The sequence below is a fragment of the Cupressus sempervirens genome, chromosome 1 (genome assembly GCF_028749045.1).
Source record: "Cupressus sempervirens isolate cs-2001-9-10 chromosome 1, ASM2874904v1, whole genome shotgun sequence".
NCBI lineage: Eukaryota > Viridiplantae > Streptophyta > Pinopsida > Cupressales > Cupressaceae > Cupressus > Cupressus sempervirens.
The window spans coordinates 248598115-248604353 of NC_143118.1; the positions used below are offsets into that span (position 1 = coordinate 248598115).

The window sequence follows — 6239 nt, forward strand, 5'->3', positions numbered from 1 at the left end:
TCAACATCCATACAATTTGCAATCACATATTTATTCAAGTCTTCCAATTCTTGTTCAATTTTTAGTTTGGACTCAAATATGTTACCAAAGCAATTTTTATTTCATGCTAACAAGTTGCTTTTAATATTTTTTATTTTTATTATTAGGAAAAAAAGTTTAGACCCAAAACCTGAGTCTCATTCCACCACTGCTACATATAAATGGTATTTTAACAAAGCCCATAAAAGTACTTTTCTATTTGATATAAATTCAATAAGAGTTATATTACCATTAGTCTATGTAATAAGCACCTATATTCTTCATTTTGAAGTTAACGTATGATGGTAAAGGATCAAGACAAAATGTCCCATACATATAGCATATAAGTTTCTGATTCATTTTTATTTAATTCTTGGAATTAAAAAGTTATTTAAGCCCAAAGACGAGTTCCTTAGTCCCTTCTATTTGACTCAAGACATTTTAAAATCCCACCAGTCTTCTTCACCATTAATTTAATTAAAGTTAATATATACTTGTTTGTATGGATAATTTTTGAAATCATCTTTGATTTATGCATCAAGATCTTATTTTTGTACTAATAAGGTGTACACAATGTAATTATAATTTATCGAATGTTACACCACACTATTTGTTATTGAAATGAATATATATTAGATGTCTTTAATATTCTAACATAAAAAATAATAGTAATTTGCACAAAATACCATTTTTAGTAAGAATAATAGCATTTATTCTAAACAACAAACATTTATTTTCTTCATTTTAAAGATGTTTTAAAATTCATATTCACCATGAAGAAATAGATCATGCCAGGAATATAATATAGAGTCATTAGAAAGAAACACCCATTCATTTATTATTGATAATAATAAATGTCTCTTAGTCAAGCAAAGAGAGACCTATGTGATCGTAGACATTGGTTCACTACATTGAGAATTTTACATAGATACAGGTTCTATTAGGATTTGATTTACATGATCTCGTATATCTTGATAGGCGAAACTAAACCCATCTCTCTCATTGTAGAACTATAGGTAACCCCTTGCAACATCATAGGAATAATCCTTGCTAGAAGTTGGAATACCATCCATTTTAGAAACTCCCAATTTAATTCTTTGTGTCTTTCATCCAATAAGTTCTCAAGATAATTTAAGGCATCTTCTTCAATGGATCCTAGATTACCTTTCATGTAGCTCACTATGGGTGAATTTGTTTCTCCTCGATCCACCTCACCCTTCAAAACCAATGATTGAAATTCATTTTTTTTTAAAAATGAATAACTAATGATTACATTTAACTCATGTTTTTATTTTGTATGCATATAAATAGAATATCAAATATAATATGAATACACACCTTAAAAGATTTGATGTCTCCTCTTACTCAAAGGCTAAACCCTCCAAGATTATCAAACCTTGATGGATAATCAATTTTATGAAAGATATCTTCTTGAACAATCCCATCTACAGTTAATATGCCCTGCAACGTGGTTGGGCATTTTCCTGAACTAATTGTTCCATTCTCTATGTATTTTGCCAGAGTTGGTATGTGTTTTGTAGCATTCCACTTAGCTTCTTGCAACATAGCATCTATATAAGTTTCCCACTGTATAAACAAGCAATAAATTTGAGTCAAATAAAAAAGTTGATTGAGTTATTGGAAAACCCAACTACTACCAAAACATGAGAAAATGAGAGGAAACAAATTTGGCGATGAACTACATTTACCTATGAGATCGTTAAAGTAAATAAGCCATTTATTTTATGAAATACATCTTATTTTTATTAAAAAATAATGAAAAATATATATTCATACCGCATCTTTAGCATGTGAGAGAGTCTCTCGACCTTGAAACTTTTGAGCTTCTTCATCCATTTCATTGATACCATTATATAAAACCATGTACATGATTTTCATATATTCAGGGAGCTGGTCTATAGATGTTGGATCCCACCTAAACAATACAATAGCCTTTTGTTACAATCTTACACCAGGTATTGTTAGTTACAAAGGCATGAGTTTTGATTTATCACTTACTTCTTAATTGCTTGTGTGAGGAGTTCTAGTTCATCAACTGTTCCATATGTGTCATATATATCATCCAAATATGTTGCAAGTACATAAGACTTGGCAAGGCTCGATCTAAATGCAGAATACTTCTCATCCTCACAAATTGCACATGCCATAAAAAAAATTCTACATGTCGATGGCGAGCAAAGTTTACATTAGACAAACCAGACTCCATCCACCATCTAAAATGTCACGTCCAATTGAAAACACATACGTTAATTAAAACCTCAATAACTCAAATATAATAAAAACATTCTTCTTTGAAAAAAGTAAAATAAACTTGAATGTGTTATAAACATAACATACAAAATAGAACTGACCTCAAAAAAGCTTTAAGCTCTTGTTGATGCAATGACTGGATCATATTGAAGTCCATTTTTGCCAGTGATAGAAGCTTCTAATTATCCTCCAACCTGAAAACAAATAGACACTAAAATTATTGAGTAATATATATTCTAGAGTTAAAAGTGAAATAGAATTGCAAACCTATTGAATTGTTTTGCAGCCTTTGGCTGTTATCCGTAAAACCTCTAAGGAGATGGAAGGAAGGGAGTGGAGCAGACGAGTACCTGGCCCATTCATTGTTTTCGCTGTAGATTTCAATTTATTTCCTTGTTTCCAATCTGGGCAGAAGTGTATACCATGGGTACCTCAGATTCACTGATATCTGCGCATATATATATAAAATTATCGCATTAGAGCTAATAAATTATAAGTTTACCGGTATACACTTGTATCTTTATCTGAATTTAACAATAATTTACCTCATGTAAAAGGCTGGAGTTTATCCCTTTCTTCTGCAGAGCTTCATTTAAATATGAAGTAGAGAATTGTTTTGCCTCATCCAAAATTTTCTCTCCTGAAAATCAAGAGTATTCTGAATTTGTACAGAGCTTCATTTAAATATATGAAGCTCTGCACAAATTCAGAATACTCTTGATTTTCTCCTCCTCTGACTCAGCGATGGAACAGAAGAAGTGTCCATTTTCTGTTCTAAACGCCCCCAACACCCCTACCATTATATCAAGTGAACTATATCAGATCAGATATAACTAAACATTTTAAAACATTTGATATTAGTTTTTAACAAAAACATAAACAGAGAGATGTTTCTAATAAATACCTGGAGAAACAGAGTATCTATGAAGCCTAAGAATCTGGAAACCCAAGGCCGTGGTGTTGAGATCCAATTCCTGTTGAATTGCATTATAAAATGTTATGTACTTGTAATAATAACAGTAATCTTATTGATGGGCTTGCTGTAATAAGGAGAATAGAAACAAACCTGTAAACCAAATCAAGGGCTTGTTTTATTTCTTCTTGAAAATGTCAATCTATTCCAAGGCGTTCAATACTATCAACCAAGGAAAGAAGTTGGGAAACATCTTTTTCATGGTTGAACATGTCTTTTACCTTGCTAATAAGTTTCCCACAACGTTCAGCATAGTGGGTGCCCTGTTTTAAATGCCAAAACAAAACTGTGAGACGAAGTATACAAAAAAACAGAGTTAAAAGAGTTAAAAGAAGAAGAAGAAAATGTGATCTTGACTGGTAAGGATGGTTTGGGAGGGACTGAATGAAATCATCACCCCACAAATTGGGATGATGATTTCCTATGCGCTGATTTGGGACTTCAGTTTGGGCCTGATTAACTATTAATGAGTTTGGGAGTTCAGTTTGGGCCTGGTTAACTATTAACGGGTTTGACATGAACACCTTTATTCTCATTTGCTTTAATGGCAGCCCTGCTTTTCCATTAACACCAGCACTGACATTGTTGGATTGGGAAGACTTTGATTTGAGGTAGAAATTGGATGAAAGAGTCATTGCAAAATCAAAGAACACACTAATTTGTTTCCTGCCTTTTCACACGGAGAAATGGCTTCTAAGTTGAAGAAAAGGAGGATACAAAGAACGCTTGTTTGCCGCACTTTTTATAGGCAGGAATAGAAAGTTGTACAAAATGAGGATCTCACCTTTTACCATGAGTTGTAACTTTTTATTTTGCGCAGGCTATATTAAATCGAGAGTTCTAAAGATTTCATCTCAGAAATTCCATACATATATATTTTAAATATTTACATTGCTGATCTAACTGTCTTTTTTCTTTGGAAAAAGAGGGGTAAATATTTATTAAGATAGAAAGGATTACAACAAGGAGAGCTCAACAAGGAGCTCTACCTGAACAACAAGTTCATCAAATCCTTGCACCATCTTAAAGGGAAGTTGCCCCCTATCCATAATATTTTAGCACAGAGCATGACCAGAAGCCCATTTGGTCAAACAATCATCTGCTCTGATCCATTCACGATGAATGTAAGTAAACTTAATGAACTCAAGAGAGGTACAAAAGAGAAGACTTTGATTAACAACAGTGACCAGCTGCCAACTAACATCCTCAAGCTTCTACAAAGAAAGCAAGTTCACCACCACTTGGGAGTCGGACTCACAGATAATCTTGGACCATTCCCCCGAACAACACTCTTCACAACAAAAGAGACAAGCTAGAGAAATCACATTAAACTGACTAGGAGTTTTATGTAGGTCCCTTAGAGTTATAGCTTGGTGGACATCAGTAAAAACCTTTCAATATTCATTTACATGCACAAAATGGGCAGAGCAAATAAAGCATGATTATATATTTTGACATACCGATGAGTTAAACCAGCACATCACTTCCAGACATAGTTTTGAGGTGCCATGTATTTAATAAAAAGCTTTATACGGTACATATATGTTCAAAAGATACATGCACATTTACTTGGTGCACGTTTATATGGTTTATATTCTATTTTATTTATTTGGTCTATTTGTACAATTGCTTTTCGACAACATAGGTTTTGTCATTTTGTTGAAAGTTTTGTGCAATCCTAAAAGGAGGAATAAAGCCTCGAACTTTCGAAGATGACGTGCAGCGTATTTTGTTTTTTCTTGATTTAATAAGAGTTTGGTTTTATATAATTGAGATTTCATTACTTTAAAATATGCCTATTAGTTTTTGATGGATAAATTAAATAAAGTATGTTATACAAGTTTCTCAATTTGTTAGTGTAAAAATAAAGTCAATCATGGTTAGGTGGGAGATCTTGTCAAATTTGATTTTTGTTCATTTCCTTTTTCTTTCATCTTTTCACTTCTTTCATTTGTAGTACTATTGTAATCACTATTTCATAACTAGTGATTAATAGTACTCACATTGGAGTCTTATACACGAATTTTCGGGAACTACAATGTCTCCCCAAAATTTTAGCCACTTTTTACAGATAGAAAAACATTTACGATAATTAAGAAAATTAACATATAGAAAGAATGTTATATGTTAAATTATTAATAGATTAAATTTTTTAGTTTTATGCATATTTTTCTTTTTTAATGTTTGTAGTTATTTCAATTAAAATTTTGATTATGTTTTTTAATTTATAAAAAAAATTATTTATAACTTAACACATTAAAATCAAATTAAGATTATTATAATAATTTATTAAATAATCATAAATAAATTTAATTTTTAATATAATTAATTTATCAATACAATTTACAAAATCTGTTATAAAATATTGTAACAGTTAAAAAATAATACATATAATACTTTATTAAAAATATTATTTAATTATAATTAAATTTACAAATTAAAATTATTTAAGGCAAGTACTAAGCAACTATGTGGCGCTTGTTTCATTGGTTATCAGTTTTGCAATCTATCACTATTTTCTTCGTTAGCTATGATAGATCATGTAGTGTGATTCAAATCGTTGTTGGAAAACAAATTTACACACTCAAATCTAGAAACTTGTCTAATATTATAATAGATTGTAAAAATTTAGTAGCTCTAAAAAAAAGTAGTTGAACTTTCTAAAGAGTCCATTTTATTATTCTCAACTAAATGCAATTCAATAGTCAAATATAGAGGTTAGATTTAGGAACCACTTAACTATTCTTAATAACATTCATTTTTATTGTCAAACTATAAGAAATCATAACACAAACTTGGCTCCACAATTTCTCCCAAATAGTTTGAACTTGAATATCCAACATGAAAACTTAAAAGCTAACCAAACCAACTTAACCCCTATCTGTTTATTTTGACTTTGAACTTAAATATGTGCATATAATGAAATATGTTCGTTGTTTTTAGTGTAATTTATATTGACTTTTAATTTCAGCATAGT

General features: G+C 30.7%; 1 pseudogene across 1 annotated transcript; it reads right to left on the reverse strand.

Annotated features, from left to right (window-relative positions):
- Positions 1-831: 831 nt before the first annotated feature.
- On the reverse strand, positions 832-3897 carry LOC149577090 (alpha pinene synthase, chloroplastic-like; annotated as a pseudogene). The gene is made up of 10 exons (XR_016355109.1): positions 3660-3897; positions 3484-3548; positions 3194-3263; positions 2835-3082; positions 2640-2737; positions 2391-2483; positions 2038-2252; positions 1816-1954; positions 1357-1605; positions 832-1234 (listed from the first exon to the last, which is right to left on the reverse strand). The product of XR_016355109.1 is annotated as an alpha pinene synthase, chloroplastic-like (transcript).
- Positions 3898-6239: the final 2342 nt, after the last annotated feature.